Source organism: Beta vulgaris, chromosome 4 (genome assembly GCF_026745355.1).
Source record: "Beta vulgaris subsp. vulgaris cultivar EL10 chromosome 4, EL10.2, whole genome shotgun sequence".
NCBI lineage: Eukaryota > Viridiplantae > Streptophyta > Magnoliopsida > Caryophyllales > Amaranthaceae > Beta > Beta vulgaris.
Genome location: NC_079205.1, coordinates 31686424 through 31708039, shown reverse-complemented (window position 1 = coordinate 31708039; position 21616 = coordinate 31686424). Strand labels below are relative to the sequence as shown.

General features: G+C 36.2%; 1 long non-coding RNA gene across 1 annotated transcript; it reads right to left on the bottom strand.

The window, feature by feature from the left end:
- Positions 1 to 7200: 7200 nt before the first annotated feature.
- On the bottom strand, positions 7201 to 9754 carry LOC130591254 (uncharacterized). The gene is made up of 3 exons (XR_008969023.1): positions 9443 to 9754; positions 9071 to 9162; positions 7201 to 7679 (listed from the first exon to the last, which is right to left on the bottom strand). It is a non-coding gene; the product is annotated as an uncharacterized LOC130591254 (long non-coding RNA).
- Between the last annotated feature and the right edge of the window lie 11862 nt (positions 9755 to 21616).

Sequence of the window (21616 nt, the reverse complement as noted above, 5' to 3'; positions counted from 1 at the left end):
GGAGTTGTACCAGATATGACGAACCAGATATGGCGAACCAGATATGGCGAACCAGATGTGACGAAAAACAAAAGAAAACGAAGAAGAAATGATGAACCAGATATGACGACCAAAAACGAAGAAAAAAAAATGACGAAGAAGAGAGAGGGAGAGAGTTAGGAGAGAGAGAGAGGGGGAGAGAGAGAGTAGAGAGAGTGGAGGTTTAGAAAAAACGGCTGGAGGAGTTGTAAAGGAAGGAGAAATAACCCTAATTGGGCCGCGTCCTTTTTTTTTTAGAGTAGACAATATTGCTGCGGTTTTGGGCGGGAAACCGCAACAATATATTTTAAAAATATTTTTTATTATATTGCTGCGGTTTCCCGCCCAAAACCGCAGCAATATTAGTTCCTCCAGGCCCCATATTTTTTTCAAAATGTATCCGTTGAACAATATTGCTGCGGTTTTGGGCGGGAACCGCAGCAAAATTGTTATTTTCAATTTTTCTTTTCTTTTTGCGTGTAATATTGCTGCGTATAGGTAAAACCGCAGCAATATCACCGCAGCAAATAGCATTTATTCTACTAGTGCTCCCCCCACCTTCTACGAAGGGTTTAGGAGCAGGTTGATAAGAGGTTTTTAGTGTGTCGTTATGACCCCAAAAATCACTTTCAAACAATATTTAAAAAACCTAATTATAACAAGCAATTACTAAGAACGTAGTAAAGGCAATTCAAGAGTCGATTCACAGGGAAAATGAGATTAGTTAAGATCTTCAAGTCTAGATTACCTAATTGAAGGGTATTTGGGGGTTTTAAAAAGATTATGTAACAACTATGACTAGCTAATATCTAGAACTAGCAAAAAACACGAGTTAAAATATCAATTGGAAGACACTAGAGTTAAGGTTACTAGTATGAATAAGAATGGACAATGATCGTTAATGCGATTGTCAAGCAAAGGAGACGATTATGTAAGGTTTAGATTTCCTCTAAAATACTCAAGTCCTCTCTCGAATGTTCCTCAAGAATAATCACTTAATCAATCAACTAAATCCTCTCTCGAGTGGTCTTTAGTCAATTAATTAAGAGATTCAATAAATTCGAAAAGTCCCTAATAAAGGATCCCCTTAATTTCTACCCAATATCTTGGTCTATAAATTAAGTTGATTCTTAGGGATGATAAAAGAGTTCAAAATTCAATTTAAGAACATTTGAATTTAAAATACCAAAGTATAAATGTGATTAATATCTATCCTAAGGTCTCAATACACCAAGATCAATGCATAAACTTCTTTAGAACATTATAATCACATTAACAAAACATTTAAACCTAATCCATACTTTTACCCTAATCCTAGATAAGAAACTACACACTAATCATGGATTTTCTTTTTTGGCAATTTGAAGTTCTTATTGAAAACCAAAAAAAAATATTAGTGTTGAGTTACAACCTAGCCTCACACAATCAAACTAGATCAAAACCTCCCAACAGCAAGCTAGGGAGAGTCAAACAACAAGGAAGCATAATAACTGCACTAATATCTTCCTCTCAGCCTCATTATAATTGCAGGCAACTTGGAATATCACTTGTCTTAATCAGAACATAAGGAGGACAATAGGAATTAGCAAAAATTACATTATTTCTCTGACACCAGATTGTATGAATGGCTTCAGAGAACATCATCACATAGATCTTTGCCCTCACACTATTATTGTGAGCTTTTGTGCACACCAATCTGCGTTCCATGTCAAAAGGCCCTGCATTCCTGTAAATTCCAATATACTGCAAAAGGCCCATCCACACTTTAGCAGAGTAAAACATATGCTGGGTGGATTCATTGCAATTAGTGCACATACTACATTGCAGTTGACAAGCAATATTCCATCTGCTAATTCTGTCAGTAGTAGATAATCTATTTTGAACAACTAACCAAACAATGAACTTGCTTTTTGGGCTTGCTCTATTGTTACAAATGAGTCTTCTCCATTCCACCTTTTGAATTTCCCCTTGAATTAACTTGTAAGCTTTTTTAATGCTAAATTTGCCCTGATGCATCACATTCTCCCAGTTTTCCACCAGTCCAAGTATCTCTCTGGACTTTAGGATTTTTCTCATATTCCAAGACATGTTGTTGTTAATTACAACACTAAACATCCTGCCTTCTCAAATAATAAGCAGCTATCCACTTAACCCACAGTTTATCAATTTTGAAAGTAATTACCCATAAGAGTTTTAGCATAGCAGCTTTGTTCCAGTTTGCCATGTTGATCAAACTCCACCCCCCTGAAACCTTAGGATTACAAAGATTCTTCCGGGCAATAGGAGCCTTTCTGGAGTCCATAACCTAACCAGTTCTAGAGAAACTTCCTACACACCCCTTCAACTACTTTAATTATTTCCTTTAAAAGAGGAAAGATGTGAGCCCAAAAATTCTGCATACTACTCAAGATACTTCTAATAAGTTGTAATCTTCCAGCATAACTGAGGCTCTTTGTCATCTAGCTCTGAGCTCTTGCAGTGAGTTTCTCAACTAACACTTTACACTAAGAGAGGTTTAATTTCTTGGAGGAAAGAGGAACTCCAAGATATTTAAATGGAAGGCTCCCAATAGGTAGATTAATAGACTCTGCAATCAGGTAGGACTCATCATCTGTCACTCCAGCAAGGTATATGTTGCTCTTCTCAACACTAGCAACTAACCCTGCAGCCTCTAAAAACTTCCTAAAAGCATCCATTATCTTAACAACTGAGCTAACATCAGCCCTTGCAAACATCAAAAAATCATCTGCAAACATGAGATGATTAAGTTGAATCCTCTTACACTTAGGATGATAAATGAAGTCAGGGTCCTCTTTGAGCTCCTTTAGACATATGCTAAGATACTCCATACTAAGAGCAAATAAAAAGGGAGACAGAGGGTCTCCTTGTCTTAAGCTCTTCTTAGCATTAAAAGGAACAGAGGGAACTCCATTTATTACTACAGAGTATGACACACTTCTAACACATCCCATAATCCACCCCACAAGGATTGTAGGAAAACCAAGCTCAAGCAGCATATTTTTAAGAAAAGGCCACTCCACTGAATCATATGCCTTCTTTATATCCACTTTAATGACACATCTTGGTGAAACATGTTGTCTGGAGTATCCCTTTATCAACTTAGTAGCTAATAGAATGTTGCCAGCTATATATCTATCAGGAATAAACCCAGCTTGAGATTCATTGACCACCTCATGCATCACAGTTTGCATCTTATGGATGAGAATCTTAGAAATAATATTATAATGGAGTGTACAACAAGCTATTGGCCTGAAGTCTTTCGCACAAACAACTTGAGTCACTTTCGGCACCAGAGTAATGACAGTGTTAACATCCAATGTCTCCTATATGCAACTTATTAGATAAAACAATATTCATATATGCTAATTTAGTTCAAATTGCAATATATTGCGCATACACACTTACTTTTCATGGAATGGTGCATAAAATAGCTGATTCATGTTCTTGCCTCTATTGCACCCAAAAACACGACATAAATAGTCAGATCGATCTTCTTCTACAGTTGGAGTCCATGGAGCTAGATAATTAGGATAACAAAATCCATACACCCCGAATATGCCATCTTTCTGACATGATTCACTCAAGTGCCTAGAATAACAAAATGAGCTCATAGCGACACTTATTGAAATCAACAATTATTTGAAAAGTAAGACAACTGAAATTGGACTAAATACATACTTCATGAGAATCGACATGTGAGCTGATTCCATCTCTAGTATCTCTTCATAATCAAGCCTTACCTCTTGCTCATTGTGAAATACGCTATCTGGGATCGATAATATGATGCATCCACGCGTCTTTTTTTTATCACCATAGCTTCTTTCTTCAAAGTCCTCAACAAATCAGTGGTCACCTTAACACGATCCTTATCAGTAATGTCATACTTATGAGTGGTTAATGTTTGTGAAGCTGGTGATTGTGAGTAGGGGTGATAATGAGCCTAACAAGCTCGCGAGCAGCTCGGGCCCGTCTCGGTCAAAGGTCGACTCGTTGAAGCTCGGCTCGAGCTCGGGCTCGGCTAGAGACTTAAACGAGCCGAGCCGAGCTAGGCAAAGCTCGGCTCGCAAAGCTCGTGATCAGCTCGATTAGTTTTTATACTAAAAAAATATTTTAATATTAAAAAAATTTAATACACGTTTATATTTTAATTTAGATTACAAATTCTATATTTTAATTTGTGATCCAACTTCACCTCTACTCCACTAGGCACTAAAGTCCCATATTGGTTAAGAAAACAAGCATCAACCTTATTTTCTTTATAAATAGCTACTACTCCTTACTTCAACTTAAAGTTTAATTTTGTATCCCCTTGGTTGGAAAAAAAAACCTATACTTTATTTTCTTCACAAAGGAAATGAAGTATATTTTTAAATATTTGATTATTTAATACTTAAAATATTTGATAATTGTTTATTGTTTATTTAAATGCAATTAGAGTGTTATTGGTACAAATATGAATTTATTTTTCATAAAACATAAAGTCCCACATTGAAATTTTAGTGAAGTTAAGAGGAAAACCAAGTTATAAAAGCATATGTAAGGTGAGCTTTTTTCTTTAACAAAACTTGGAGTCACACATTGAAATTTGAACAATGCTAGGAGGGATTCAAAGTTATAAAAGCATATGCATGGGTATAATGAGTGTTTTTTCTTTAACAAACGGAGTCCCACATTGAAATTTTAGCAATGCTAAGAGGGATTACAAGTTATAAAAGCATATGTAGAATGAGTTTGTTTATCTCAAATAAAACATGGAGTCCCATATTGAAATCATAGCAATACTAAGAGGGAAACCAAGTTATAAAGCATTGGTATAATGAATTTGTTTTTCTTTAACAAATCATGGAGTCCCACATTGAAATCTTAGCAATGCTAAGAGGGAAACCAAGTTATAAAAGTATATGACGGGTGAGTGAACAAGCTCACCTACTTTGTACTTGACCAATATGATTGGGCCTACTGCCTAAGTATTGCTTTAGTATTGATGTGAGCCTACACGTTGGGTAGAAGCCCAACTTTATAAATTAAGTTTCAAGCCGAGCCTTCTTGAGCTGAGTTTGGACTTTGTCCTCTCACGCTCGACGAGCCTTAAGTTAAGCTTAATCCCACCATTTTTGAGCCGAGCCGAGCCTAAACGAGCTCACGAGCCGAGCCTAAACGAGCTCACGAGCCGAGCTCGAGCCACAAATTCTAATCACGAGCTCGAGCCGAGCTTGGCTCCCCCAAGCTCGGCGAGCTCACGAGCTGAGCCGAGCCCATGAAAAGTTAAACGAGCTCGAGCCAAGCTCAGTATTATTCGGGCTCGGCTCGCTCGATAAGCATCCCTAATTGTGAGACAACGGCCTTTGCTGCATGCTTTTTATACTTACAAACAAAAAAATGATTAATTGAGTTGCAAAAGCTACATTTGTAATTAAGGTATTTGTAGTTGCAAAAGCTTGACATGAATGATGAGTGTACCTTTGTCTTTGGAAAAATTAAGTGAGCAGACGAAGAAATAAAGGTACACTTTGCTTGACACAATACACTACACTCATTGGGACATGGCAATGGTGCAGTTGGCACAATATCTTTGGTAATAGAGACTCGACGATAGTCTTGTGATAAAGAGGTGAAATGGTTCAAAGTCACTTCTGTTGACCCCGGTATGTGCACCTGTCCAACTACAACAATTTGAATCTCAATCTCATTCTCAATCGCCAAGTAACAATCATGAATACCCTAATCCATAAGAAAAATAACACTTAAATAAGTGTAAAGAAGAATTACCATTACTTGAAATAAAGTCGGAAAGATAGATGATCAACCAGTCATTAACTTTGAAATTTCTTTAGAGAACAAAGAAAAAAATATCGTGCAAAAAGAAGGGGTGTAGAGTATGTGTAATGGGAAGAGGAACGAGTTATCGGAGAATTTTCTTTTTTGGGGGCTTTTTAGGTTTATCCTGGGGTCTTCTGGTGAGTTTTCTTTGAGGTGAAATAACAACAATTGTTAAACTCTAACCTTCTAGAGTATGATGTTTTCATTACCTTGCTTATGTATTGTACGTATGTCCTCATGCATGGCTGCTCATCCCAATCTTTACAATAAGTGTTGTATTAGAGGTGAAGAAGCAGTAGAGTACCTATTCAAGACAAGATTTGGTTATTCAAGTTAAGTTGGGTAAAGAGGCAGGAGGCTGCTGTTCAGGAAGGATGGCGGGCCTAATACTTATCTTAAAATGCTAACTATGCTATTAACTCTCTTCCTATAGTCCTTTCATTACTTTGTGCTTTTACTAAGTATCCTCTTTAACTTTTTGTGAGTATGTAATATGGTACTTTTTGATGTTGTGGAAAATTTTCAATATTGGGGTCATAATTCATAGCTATCCTCTATCTATCTAGAAATTGAGTGAGTGAAGTGTTTAGAAGGTAACACATAATGCTTTGGTTTTAGGTTGGGGTGAGGGGATTATTGTAAAGGAATTTTTACATTTTAAAACGAGTAGAGATCATGCCCTTAAGAATCATGATAGTGTCCTTTAGCTTATGGACATATATTTCTCTTATTCTCCTAAAAGTGTTAGACACAACCATCTTATGCAATATTTGCAAGATTTTGGTCCAAATTGCATTCATACATGTGACAATCAATACACGCCATTTCAGTCACATTGACTGACCGCTATTCGAAAAACATAGAAAAGGTATCAGGTAAAGGAACCAATTATTCCCTCACCTTTTGCTTCTTGCCATGTAATTTCCTCTACATTAGAAAAGCATTTATTTCATGAGGAACATTTTTATGGTCACCCAAAGTCTGCCTAAAGCCAAACCACAAAACACACATGTATTATTTGCAGATGATATCTGCCTGACCTGCACATAATTTTACAACTAGTTCAACACATCTGAACCAGTTTTAAGTGATTCAACAACACCTGACAGAAGTGAGATTATAATGATTTGATAATACCCGTTGGTCCTTCCTAGAATAGATTGTACTTCAGGTAAAACATGAGGGATCCACATTGTGTCATCCAATAAAAGATTGTGGATTAAGAAGGGAACCCAATTCTTTAACTTCTTTGGTTGTGCTTTTGTACGTAAGCATAGCACAACATTTTCCATTATAAGAAAGTATTTTACATAGTCAAATTGATGCCAATTAGTACTAAGTGGTAAAATAATTGTAGTGATGTAATCATTAAGTTTTAATAAAATACAATCAATATGAATCTCATAATTATCAATCAAGTTGCTCTTCCACTAAAATTTACTCCTAAGTAGGGTGCTATTTAACACAGTATGCATGCAATGTAATGTACTTAACCACACAGAGTTGTGCAAAAATACCGGGGCTGTACACAGGAATCCATGCCAAGCCAAAATGTAAGGTAAAGCAAGGAGATATTTCTGAGTCAACCACAACTCTGAATGTCGATAAGAGAAACAACATGGCAGTTGAAAACGCTGATCAAAAGAGCACATTAGCAAGTACCGGGGCTGCATCACCATCCCCTCTCTCCCCATCAACGGCTGTCAGCAAAGCGACGAGTCTTCAAGATCAGCCTGTGGGGGCTGCTGCTTCTGCTCTGCCATCAGATGAGAGCGGAGTTGTTGGGTCTTGTACTGCACCAGAAGCTGTAGTCGCACCGCCTATAGTACAAAAGAAGGATGGTGTATTGAAGGCTCAAGCAGAGAAAAAGAAGATCGATACGAGAAAGAAGAGTTTGAAGAGATTATGATCATACTTGTATGGGGGGACTCATTTTCTTGTGGTATAGTTCAGTTTCGCCTTCCCCTTTAGACCAATTTTCATACGGCTGTCACTTTCAGTCGCCATAGACAAGTTGCTTGGACCTCATTGTAATGAATTTGTATTTTCCTATTTCAAAAGTTTCTCTATCAATGGACCTCATTATCCTTCCTTGTTACTAAACTAAACCCTTCCGACCTCCCTAACATAATACTTCTAAAATAAACATCTTATACTCCTTTCTTCAGAATTCATCAACTGGTTGTTGGTCTAACATAAAATCGTACTTCTAAGGAAATTATTATCTGATGCACGACTTAACAATCATGAGATAAAGACGACACTTAGCCGTGTTGTGTCGTGCGTTTCCATCTATAGCCCAAACGACCCCAGACAGTACTCATAATTTTGTGCATGCCTCGTGCAAGTCGTGCACATGCTTTGCTTCTGATCAGCACGAGCCAATGCATCTCACATTGATAGACTTTTACATAGTTTTTCCCATTACATAATTTTTCTGTAGACTTCTTATTAGTTTCTACCAAGTCTTACAAACAAAAAATGATAGGCTGCCGGCTGCCCACCATGCTATAAACAAAACAGGGAGCATTTAGTAGAGTAGTTTGCAGGGGTGCTTGAGTATATTAACTTTTGCAAGTGATCTTGGAGAATAGCCTATCAAGACAAATGTAATTAATATTAGTATCTTACATATTAATCTTAATGGATAGTCAAAAGGGAGTGTATAAATATTGTAAAGGTCCATTTGTTGCAAGTAATTCAGAACGGAGGAAGTATTATATTATTATCCATCCAGATGACAAAATCACCATCAAATGACTAAGAGTTATTTAGAAGGTGACCGAACTTTACGACAAATTTTGAAGTTCAACCACAAAATGATTTCACACTCAACATTCAAATGGCAATCGTAGAGAGTTATATTCGAAATTGAAGGAATGATTAGAGTCATGAGTATAGAAGAAGAGCCGGAGAACTTGAAAATTGAGTCATCATTCATCAAAATTAGTTGATTCTCCCAAGCGATTCAGATACAATAGAAACCATAAGAAAAAAAACTTCAATGAAGTCACCATTACAGAAATGGGTAAACACTAAACAGGAATTAACGACAATCACAAAACCACAACATCACTAAAATGCATGGTTTCCATGCACCAGAAATTACTAAGAAAAAACTATAGGTCCCAAAAAAAATCCACTAATTGAATAATATAAGAAGTAACTCCAGTATTGGAGAATTTGTAAAATATAAAATAAAATGAAGTACCTGATGCTGAAGAAATCGAATAGAGAGAAACAGGTCTACGAGTTTTGCCGGCAAAACTCCAAGAGAGAGAAAGAGTGAGTAGAGCGAGTGAACTTCAAAAGAAAAACAAAGTCGCCCATCAAAAACAAATGAAACAAAATTTTCCTAGAAAAGAGTTTGCTACGTATTGAACTTCAATTTCAGAACTGGGGCAAGTCGCATATCCCAATAAAAAGCAATAAGTAGCTAATCAAACAAGAAATGTGCATCTTATGAACAAAATCAAAACCCAGATTATCAACTCTATCCTTTTTCGTTTTATACACCAAATTTTAGTTTTTAGTTTACACTACAATGGAACGGTGTATTATTGAAGAAGAGAAGATAAAATACCCCAAGAGAATGAGGTGCGAGAAGTGCTCTGTAGTGGGGTGGCAGCCGCCGATGAATAAGGAAGAGGAACGTATATTGCACTTGCGAGTATATGTGGTCGACGGTGATGGATTTGCTGGACTTGCAACTTGCGAGTGGTGAAGAACTGCAATTAATTGCAGAAGACAAATTTCTAGTTTTTCAATTGCGAATTAAATTGAGAATTGAGGGGAATTTAGGTGGAACTGTGATGGAAGAATTTGGATGATGGGGAGTGGTGGTTTTAGTGATGGTGCGGCTTCAAGTATGGCGAGGTTGATCCTAAATTTGTTAAGCACGATACAATGTAGATAGAATTATATGGAGTGGTAGTTTTTTTTCTACTAGTTGTTGGACCGTGCACTATCGCACGTGGGCCCCCAAGGTAACAAAAATAATTGTGTACAACTAAATGTTCATCATTAGCATAATCAATTGGAAAAATTGCCAAAAATAAGCCAACCTTTGGCCGGTCTTCCGTAAATAAGCCAAACTTTAGAAAATCTAGATATAAGCCAACCTTATTATTAGTTTTGCCAATTTTAAGTCAGATGACTTAAAACCGGTTATACAGGTAATTTATATTTATTTTGTTTTTGTTTTCCTCTAAATTCAGATCTTCTCTCTCCCCTCTTTATTCTAATATCCTCTCTTTCTCTCCCCACCTTCTCACTCTCTTCACCAATCAGCACCACCGCCACCATGGATCGCCTACCACCACCGCAACCATAAACCGCCTAACTGCCGCCGTGCAATGTCAACACCACCATCACATCTCCTTTCTCTTCTCTTTGTTCTTCTTCCTTTTCTTATTTTTTTTGATGAGATCCTTCGATCTCTGCCGCCATTAAAGCCCTTTCTCAGCCATTTAAGGTGTGTTGGGTTCGATTATATGGGTATTCGGTTTTGTGGGGTTGTTTGATTATTAGGTTTGGGTTAGTGGTGGCTTGGTTGTTGAGGTTGTGGTTCGGCTATGGAGTGTATTGGGTGGTGGTTGGGTGTGGCCGGGTGGGTTTGGTTCTGGTGGGTGGGTTTTGGGTGGTTGTGGTGTTGGGTTAGGTTATGGGAGTTGGGTTGTGGTTATCTAGTTGGGTATGGTGGGTTGTGATGGTGAGATCTGGGTGGATCTAGTCGGGGTTTTGGGTAATTTCGGTGGTGGTGGGGTGGTTTAAGGTGGGTTCAGTTGCGGGGTAGGTTCGGTGGGTCTGGTGGTTAATGGGGTTCGGTGGGTCTGATGGTTAATGGGGTGGGTTCGGTAGTGGTGGGGTTAGGTTCGGTGGGTCTGGTTAGTGGGGTTCATCTGGAAGCGGTGGGATGTTCGTGGTCACTGGAGTGGTCAGTGGTGGGCTGATAGGGCGGTGGCGTTGGTGGTTAGAGCGGTGGCGTTGGTGGTTCAAGGGGCTGACTTGGTGGTCAATGGTGTTACGATAGTGGTAACTCTTGGCTGTTAATCTTAAAATAATAATAATTATTATTATTAATAACAATAATAATCAATATTAATAATAAACTTACAATAATAATAATAATAATAATAATAATAATAATAATAATAATAATAATAATAATAATAATAATAATAATAATAATAATGATAATAGTTAATGATTAATAACAATAACAATTAATATTTAATAGCATTATTGACAATAATAAATTAATAATTAGTGATAATAGCATAATTAACGTGAAGCAACAGGTTACCAATAGATTAACCTAGCACTTAACCTAAAATTGGCCAAACTGATTCAAAGGTTAGCTTATATCTGGATTTTCGAAAGTTTGGCTTATTTTCGGAAGACCGGCCAAATGTTGGCTTATTTTTGGCAATTTTTCCTAATAAATTTAGGAAAAACAAAGACATCTAAACTTGGTAGTTAAGAATATGAGCTACGTAGTTATAACTTTTTGTAGTTATTATTTTAACTTCGGTATTTCTTATTAGCCCTCAACTAAAGTTATCTAAACTATTGGCCTTAACTTATACGAACTTAGTGGCCTTGTATATGACTTATCTAAACGTATTAACTTAACTTATTTATGATATTTTTTCCTACAATAAGTGAATATAGGGTGATGAAATTCTTTTTTTTTAGGAGGAAAAAAATCATCCTCGATTCCTTTACGAGGAAAATAGAATTCTATATTTCATATAAAGAAAAATGATATCATAAAATTGGAGGATAGGGAGGCCATGACCAACTCTACCCCCTTGGATGTTCAACACATGTAGTTCATAAAAAATGAACTCCATAGGACAGATGCAATAAAGTTCTTGTACCTCGATTCCTTTACGAGGAAAATAGAAGTCTATATTTCATATGAAGAAAAATGATAACATAAAATTGGAGGATATGGAGGCCATGACCAACTCTACCCCCTTGGATGTTCAACACATGTAGTTCATAAAAAATGAACTTCATAGGACCGATGCAATAAAGTTCTCGTACCTCAACTGACAACTTATAAAGAAAGGGAAAAGAAAGAACAAACTATGACTGTATGAGTACCACTTTAATTAGACTTAATGATGAATAACTGTTAGTTTCGAAAGGCATTGACTTATGTAAATTTCTCATGTTAAATATACTATATTCTTGTAATTTCTTACTAAAAATTTGCTTAATGTTACACATGTATATACTCAAGTTGTTATGTTAGCTACCAGAGAGCAACTACTGAAAACAACTATTGGCTATTAACTAACTGTTATATATAGAGGCATAATCCAAAAACAAGAAGACAAAGAAGACAAACTTTGCAATAAATATGAATCCTTGTATGATTAGTCTGTCAACCAATTATTTTGTAATGGTGCACGAAAAGTGGGCTACCAGAAAAAACTAATGAAATAGAAAGATCTGTGCTTTATCTTAATTACATAGTAGTTCAGAAGATTTTGGTTATTGTAAAAGCTAAGTGCTACTACAACGATCTGGTTAGTCTTTCCAAGATATTGCCACTTCAAGACTAAAGTATAACCATTTCTTCAGAGCTCCATTCTTCACGAAAGTCCATATCAAAAAATAAATTGCAAATAGCTTCCCAGTCAATGTTTCCTTGGGATGCTACATGAGAACTCCTTGATTACTAGAACACATAATCCAAGTAGAACTAATAATCAAACTCCAAGCCTTGGAGAGGCATGAAATCATACCTGCAAATTCATGTAAGATTAATTAATAGCAAACACGAAAAATATTGAACATTCTAGACATTCCAAGGACAAGGCTACACATTGCAACAAAAACTTCATGTTTAGTTTTGAATTATAGACGCCAAAAAGCAAAAAATTGATGTCCATGATAACCTCTACCATTTCAAGCTTACAATGCAAGTTATGTTCTCATCTAATTAATGTGTTACTAAGTTTAATACGCACATTTCACTACTCAATCCCTCATATATCATAATGGTGTTTACGTAATTACTCTTTTGTTAAGTGGTTTTTCCAACTGTAATTATTCATGTATTTTTCTATTATTCATATTCATTTAATAAGAAATAAGGTCGAACAACTCTACTTTTCTCTCCAAACTCGACTCTTTCTTTCTCACTTTGATATTATTATTTATTTCCCCCCAGTACTCAACCTTTAACACTTCATATCTTCCCCTCAACTCTCATATGCTCATCTTCCCTCTTCTAGAATTTTCTTCATCCTTCGCAACAATTCTCCCCCTCCCTTGTATTACCATTGCTTTTTTCCAAAAAAAAAACTCATATAACAAAATATTCTCCTACAATTGCTTACTCAAATTGTCTCAAACTCGCTCTCTATCCTCAAAAGAACAGCGGAAGTGTATCATGTAATAAATTGGATATTAAACATGCTCCTCCAACGTCCTATTTTATTATATAATATGTTATACATAATTCTATCACCTAGGGTGATAACCTCAATCTCTCCTCCTCATTCTTTCTTGCCCGACACCTGGCCCTGTTCTCCACCTCCCCTTCCTCCCTCATTTCTCAAAAATGAACTCCCTAAAACCCTGCCTTTCTTCTCTACACATCCTTGAACATCTCCCCATTTATTTTAACAAGCACCCCTATTTTACATTACTACTCCAAGAAAATCAACAAAACCCTAAAAGAAAATTTTATTTGCAATATCAGATAAAACAACATTTGGTAAAGAAAGACCAGGAGAGAAAATTAGGGGAACCATTGCCAAAGAAGAAATTCTCAATTAATATAAATCATACATTTGGAATACTATTTTGTAAGATCTCATTGAATGTGTTTAGAAATGTTCCTCCAGTTCACCAATCATAAATTTGACCTAAATATGTCATTGCGAGAGAAAAGGCAAAAGCAAACCAACTAAGAAGTTATGACTTCTGAAATAGAGTCAAAAGTGCCATTTAAGATAATAAAAATAAGGCACTCAGAAAGATGAGTAGACAAAATACAAATGTCAACAAAGCTTTCCTTTCTACATAATCTCAAGAAAAGAAGTACAACTGTAGCGAAGCTCATGGTCCTCACTCATCACTCCTGAGTAACGATTCTACTTTCCAAGAAAGAGTGATTCATAAATATCATTCAACTTCCATTAACAAATCTTATCTTTATTCTCACAAAAACTAGAATAACCCCATGAAACACAAGACATCACCTGCCTTCGTATCATTCGTAGAAGACAATGTTTGGAAAATAGGGCATCTCAATCACAAATTTCTTAAGGTTTTTCAATGTGTCATGGACCAAATAATCACAAATATAAAAAATAACTTTGCTCATCATCATATATACAAAAACAATTATACTACTACCTTTTCTTATCCTAAGTTCTACCCACTTTCATTTAGATGATCTCCAACTGCTTCTACAAAATTTAAAAAATAGTTGAATACAGGAAAAACTAATGGAATTTACCTCTGTATTTGCTTTAACCAACATCAGCACATCTAGCCAGAGATGAGTTGCGAGCATACTTTTGTACCCAAAGAAGCAATGTGAAGTAGAGTAAGAGGGAGAGAAAGAAAAAGAAAAACCTTATGATAATCTAGAAGGACCTATGAAGCGTAGGAGAGTTAAAAGCCAATATAATCTGAAATATATCTCTGACGTCTGTGCCACTTGCTAACAACCATATGTTTTAATAAAAAAGAGAGAGGGAAGAAGTTCAAATAGTACATAATCTGGAACTTACCAATAAATTGATAACTTTAAACAGTATGCACTGACAGAAATTTGACAATTGGAGGGTAAAAAGAAACATAAGAAATTAAACTCTTGCTTCAAATTCGGATGTTGGTGTTGCAAATTACGCCTGGCATGGAGAAGAGAAGAGAGAGGAAAGGAGAATAGAGGAGGAGAGAGAAAAAAAGAGAGTGGTGTAAGAATTGGAAAGTTGTGAACAACAGAAAAGAGGTAAGGAAATAGAAAGCACAACTATTAAAGATAATAAAATTGGGGGAGGGGTTATCCACGGTGAATTTCAAGGTTTTCGGACTCATTTCATTATTGTACTAAACACCAAGTCGAACTCCAATTTTATAAGAGATAGAATTAAAGGAGGAAACCCAATAATAGTTTTTCTTTAATTATCTAAAAGTCATGCTCTCAGCTAATGTAATACTCTTTCTGCCCTACACTGCCGTTCACAAGTTTTCTGCTATGATTGACACGAATAGTATGCCACATTTCTATTTAGTTCAAAAATAATCACTCCATCGCAACCTTTATTTTTTTTCCTTATCCAAATGCTTTCTCTTACATTTTCTTTCTCTCGGTTAACTTTAATTTTTTCATACTACTTTCACCATCAGCGCCCTGTGAAATCCAAATATGGAAATCCTTTAGGGACAAAGGGACTGTATGTCAAACGATTAAAGATAAAAGATTCATTTTTTAGAACTACTACGTCCACACACACATACCATATTAGTCGAGAAAAGTAATGTTAAGAATGATTGTTTATATCAAACCATTAGAGCGGTAGGTTCTTTACAAAATGGAATGATTATCACAAATGCTCCTTACTTTTGATAGTAAGATAGAAAGAAAGATGAAATACCAGAAAGGCAGAAACATCGAGAGAGAGAGAGAGAGAGAGAGAGAGAGAGAAAACACAAAGTATCCTTGTGACATTGACCACTCACTCCAAAGTTCAATAAACTGCTTTATTATTCCATGATGAGCAGTAATATCCAATCCAATATCAATAGAACATTACGCAAATTGAGTATTAAACTCAAGAAACACATATATCGAAATACACTAAATCTTGTGTGGTAAACAACAAATTGTTGTATTCACGGTTTTAATGATGATAAATAATGTTATTGAGTCTAGGAAAATAAGTTGAGTCTGGTAAATGAATTGTGTAACTTGTGGAGAAATGGTTATGAGTTTAACCTAGTCAAGTTATTTAAATAAATTAGTACATATGCTCGAAATATTATGTGTTATAAATTGCTAACCTAGAGTTATGGAATATTATTTTGAATAAAAATAATCTCCATGATATTCGAGAGAGTATATGTTTGTTACTTTCTTGTAGAATGAAAGGCTGAAATAATGGGCGTAACAAACCATAACAACCTGAGCTATTGCGAAGGACACTAAATTTAAGCTGGTGTTCCTGGATTGTAGGGAGTCAGTTTCTAGAATCTTGGAGGAGTAACTAACTACCCAAGAAGATAGCGCATAACAACTAAGTGCTGAGACTATGGAGTGGTGGCTGGATGAATGTGGATTTAGTGAGAAAAACAGCATGGATATTATGGCTACATCAACGGTTAGATCATGGGTCACTTCTAACACCCATGTCTGCTTAGTGGAGCAAAAATAGGAGCTGTTGTGGTCTTCTATATATAGCTCAACAATGAACCAAAATAAACTAACACTCTCCAAAGTTATCGTAATATCTTATGTGAAAGTTTATTTTCGGTTATTACTCTTCAAGCAATTATTGTAATACTTTTCGAGTGTAGGTTGAAAGAACAAATATCTTGTATTCAAGAGAGAGAAAAGAGAAAGAGAAAGAGAAAAGAGAAAGAGAATACTTCTAGTGAAGTCAAGTGCATGAGGATAGTCATGTGTTCAGGGAGAACAAGGTGACTAGGAACTAAGTGAGGATAGATTTATAATAAGTTGTAAGAACTATTATAAATAAAAGAGCAAGGTCCTTCCTAAAGAATTAAGGAAGAGAACCTTATTAAAAGGATCTTCTTGTGTTCTTCCTTATTCCTACTGCTCTTTATTAGCTTTCCAATTAGTTTATCCATAAAAAGTTTGATAATCTCTCCAACTATAATTCACCCCCTTCTTGTAGTTGATCAAGTGTTTATACTAGACTAACAATTGGTATCAGAGCCTAGTTCCTCCAAAATCAGTTAACATTGAGGGGTCTAGTACCTAGTAATAATGAACACTACGGGATCGAAAAAGATTAGACGAAGGTTACTCAACCCAACGTCCGCCTATGTTCAATGGCAAGCATTATCCATATTGGAAGAACCGTATGGAAATCTTCATTCAGGCTGAAAACTATCAAGTTTGGAGAGTCATTGAAATCAATGACTTTGAAGTCAAAGAGAAGGATGAAAAAGGCGAGTCAGTTCCTAAACCACTCTCATAATATGATAAAGAGGACTTTGATGAAATGGAGATGAACAATCTAGCGAAGAAGATTCTCCACTGTGGTCTTGGTCCCCGTGAACACAATAGAATCATCGGATGCAAATCGACCAAGAAAATATGAGAACTTCTACAAGTGACTCACGAAGGAACAAGCGAAGTCAAAAGATCAAAGATAGACATGCTCATGCACAGATATGAGTTGTTCTAGATGAAACCTAAAGAGTCAGTTCAAGATATGCTCACTAGATTTTCCAATATCGTCAGTGAGCTTGACTCTCTAGGAAAGGCTATCACTCCAGAGGAACTGGTTCGAAAAGTCCTAAGGAGTCTCCCACATGATGACAAATGGATGGCGAAAGTCACAACTTTGCAGGAAACTAAGGACTTCACCACATTTGATGTCGAGCAACTTGCAGGTTCCTTGTTGAACTCATGAGTTGCACCTAGGAACTCATGAGGCTGATCCTAGTAGACCTATAGCTCTAGCTTCTAAAGAACAAGATGATTCAGAAACGGGTGATGAGGAACAACATTGATCGTGAAAAAGTTCAAGAAATTATTTAATAGCAACTACAAAGGGAAGAGCGCAAGAAAGCCCTCAAATCTTAACTGCCATAAATGTGGAAGTCCTGACCACTTTATTATGGAGTGTCCACTTTGGGAGAATGACAAGGGAAAAGGAAAATATCAGAAGAAAGGGAAGGAACAGTAAAAGCCTTTCTTAAAAACTGAAATGAGAAGGGGCATGGTTGCAGCCTGGGGGGAATCCGACTCTGATGAGGAGCAGGAACAGTCTGAAGAAGAAACAACACATCTATGTCTCATTGAAAAGACATATGATGAGGAAGACTTGCCAAACAACAAGGTATGTATTAATGTTATTGAAGAAAGTTATCATAACTTAAAAAGAACCAACTTATTAAATTGCTTTTGGAAACTTTGGATGATTACAAGGCAATCTACATTAGAGAGAAGAATATGAAAGTCACCAAAGAACATTCAAACTGGTTTAAAACTTTAAACACAAGTATTGAGGAACGGTTCTTTGAAGTTTTTGATGAAAACTGACGTATTTAAGAAGCATTTGAAAAAGTCAAAAATGAAAACTACTTCTTGAATATGGAAATGGCAGAATTGAAATTGTTTGTTCCTGAAGGAACCAGTTCCCCTAGAAATACCAGAACATATTTCGAGAAATTAAAATTTGAATACGATTCTGTTTTAAATGAAAATATGGTACTCAAAGGAAAATTGGAATCTTCAATAACAAAACTTCCTGATCTAGGTAGCCGGATACAAAAATATAAAAATGAAGGAAGAAATGGACTAGGATTCAATCATAAGAAGAAAAACAAAACGAAAAAAATATGTTGATCTGCCAAGCAACCAAATATGTTCTTAATGTGGGAACAGTGGTCACTTAGTATTCGACTGTTCCACCAGAGAAGAACACATTGAAAAGAACACTCGCTTAGTTAAGCAAGAGAGGAAAGTGAAAAGGAACTCAAGCCCGACAGAGGAACCCAAGTCAGACTGGTTTCCTACCACTGACTAATTGTGCTGGATATAGGCTAAAGTGAGGGGGAACAACCAGTGGTATTTCGATAGCAGTTCTAATAAGCACATGACAGGGGACAAAACCAAATTTCTCTCACTTTCAGTCTATGAAGGAGGAACTGTGACATTTGCAGAAAATCTTACATGTAATATAGTAGTTGTAGGTAAGGTTGGGAAATCTCAGTCACATTCCATAGATAATATATTTTTTGTCGAGGGTTTGAAACATAATTTACTTAGAATTTCCCAATTCTAATGACAAGGGGAACAATGTGAAGTTTACTAATGAATGTTGTGTAGTAAGTGATGTAGGTACAGGTACCAAGATTATGAAAGGAACTAGGAAGGAAAACATTTATGTTGTTGACCTGAACCTGGTTCCTAGGAACAATCTGATTTGTCTAAGTGCGGTAGATGATGAACCACTCCTTTGGCACAAAAGGTGTGGTCATGCAAGTATGACCTTGCTCCATAAGCTAAGTGGTAAGGACTTAGTTGTTGGTCTTCCAGCAATCAAGGTCTCAAATCATGAAGTTTGTGACGCATGTGCAAAAGAAAAACAAGTTAGATCCTTGTTCAAACCAAAGAAGATGGTAAGTACACAAAGTCCACTTGAAGTGATTCACATGGACTTATGTGGCTCTGTACGTGTCCAAAGCAGATCAGATAAGAGATATGTACTAGTCATACTTGATGATTTTTCAAGATACACTTGGGTTTTTTCTTTAGCAAAGATGAAACTTTTGATGAATTTGTGACCTTTGCTAAAATAATTCAAAGAATAAGTGGTTTTAAATTAAAACATTTAAGATCTGACCATGGTAAGGAGTTTGAAAACTCCAAGTTTGATAATTCTTACAACAGTGAAGGACTAGATCACAACTTCTCTACTCCTAGGACACCACAACAAAATGGCGTAATTGAAAGGAAAAATCGTACTCTGGAGGACATGGCTAGAACAATGCTCATAGCCAGCAATCTTCCAAAGAACTTTTGGGCAGAGGCAGTCAACACAGCTAGCCATATCATCAATAGGGTCATCCTGAGACCCATTACCTTCAAAACCCCTTATGAGCTTCTCAAAGGAAGAAAACCTAATATCTCTTATTTTCGAGTATTTGGATGTGAATATTTCAGAAACAACAATGATAAAGATAACTTAGAAAACTTTGATGCAAGAAGTGATGAGGCAGTTTTTATTGGATATGATATAAACTCGAAAGCCTATAGAGTGTATAATAAAAGAACAATGTATGTCGAGGAGAGTGTCCACATTATCTTTGATGAAACTAACACTCTGCAGGAACCATGTTATAATAGTGACTTTGAGATTGGATTCACTCAACGTGAAGAGTTAATCAACTTTGATGCGGAACTAACTCTTGCAGTTACCAACAAAAAGCATATTCCTAAAGAAGAAATGAATGTTCCTAATCCTAATCCTCAGGGGGAACATGCAGATGAAAGAACTCATGGTGATGAAGCACATGAAGAAGAACTCGATCCAGAGAATGAATCAACTGAAGAACCTCGAGTAGAAGGAACAGGAATAAGAAGGTTTGATCCAAAACCTTTGAAGCACCTAAACTCCCATCCACTAGAGTTGATCATAAGTGCTATTGAGAAGGGAACTCAGCCAAGATCCCAACTCAAAAACTTATGTGCATTCCAAGCCTTTCTGTCCGTGACAGAACCTCGAGATCATAACGAAGCCCCACTAGAGTCTGACTGGATAAATGTCATGCAAGAGGAACTGAATAAGTTCTAGAGGAACAAGGATGTCATGTTGAGACCAAGGCTAAGAACAATAAGATAATTTGGCTGAAATGGGTCTTTAGGAACAAGCTAGATAAGCATGGAACAGTGATAAGGAACAACGCCAGACTTGTGGCTAAAGAGTATAATCAACAAGAAGGTATTGATTTCGATGAAACCTTTGCTCCTGTTGGTAGAATAGAAGCTATTAGAATTTTGATTGCATTTGTTGCATTTATGGGGTTTAGGTTGTACCAAATGGACGTTAAATGTGCTTTCTTAAATGGATATTTAATGGAAGACGTCCATGTGGAACAACCTCACGGATTTGAAAACCCTAATCTTCCGAACCAAGTCTATAAGCTAGATAAAGCTCTTTACGGGCTGAAACAAGCTCCTAGATCTTGGTATAAAAGACTATCAAAATTCTTACTTTCTCATGAGTTTAAAAGAGGTAAAGTTGATACGACCCTGTTCCTTCAAGCTAAAGGAACATACATTCTAGTATTACAAATTTATGTAGATGATACAATTTTTGGTGCTACTAATGAATCTTTCTGCAAGGAATTTGCCAATTTAATGAGTAATGAATTTGAGATGAGCGTGATGGGAGCATTGAACTTCTTTCTTGGTTTGCAAATCAAGAAAACTGAAAGAGGAACAATGATCCATCAACAAAAATATGTGAAGGAACTATTGAAGAAGTATGGACTTGAACACGCTAAGACTAACCATACTCCTATAGGAACAGGAGCAAGGTTGGATGAGGATCAAAGTGGTAAAGTTCTAGATCAGAAAAAAAAAAGAGGTACGATTGGATCTTTACTTTATCTAACTACTAGTATACTTGACATTTCGTTTAGGGTTGGTTTGTGTGCTAAATTCCCGTCACATCCAAAGAAATCTCATTTGACAGCAGTCAAAAGAATTCTTAGGTATTTAAAAGGAAGTGATGATCTTTGTTTGTTCTATCATCGGAGTGACACATTTAATCTAGTTAGTTACTCTGATGCTGATTATGTTGGGAACTTGGTAAATCGCAAAAGCACTTGTGGAATTGCTCAGTTCCTGGGAACAAGCTTAGTTTCTTGGAGTTCAAAGAAACAAACACTGTTGCACTCTCAACAGCTGAGGCCGAGTATGTAACAGTAGCTGCTTGTTATTCCCAGGTATTGTGGATCAAACAACAGGTACGCGACTTTAGCATTTAATATAAGTGTGTTCCTATTTTATGTGATAATACTAGTGCAA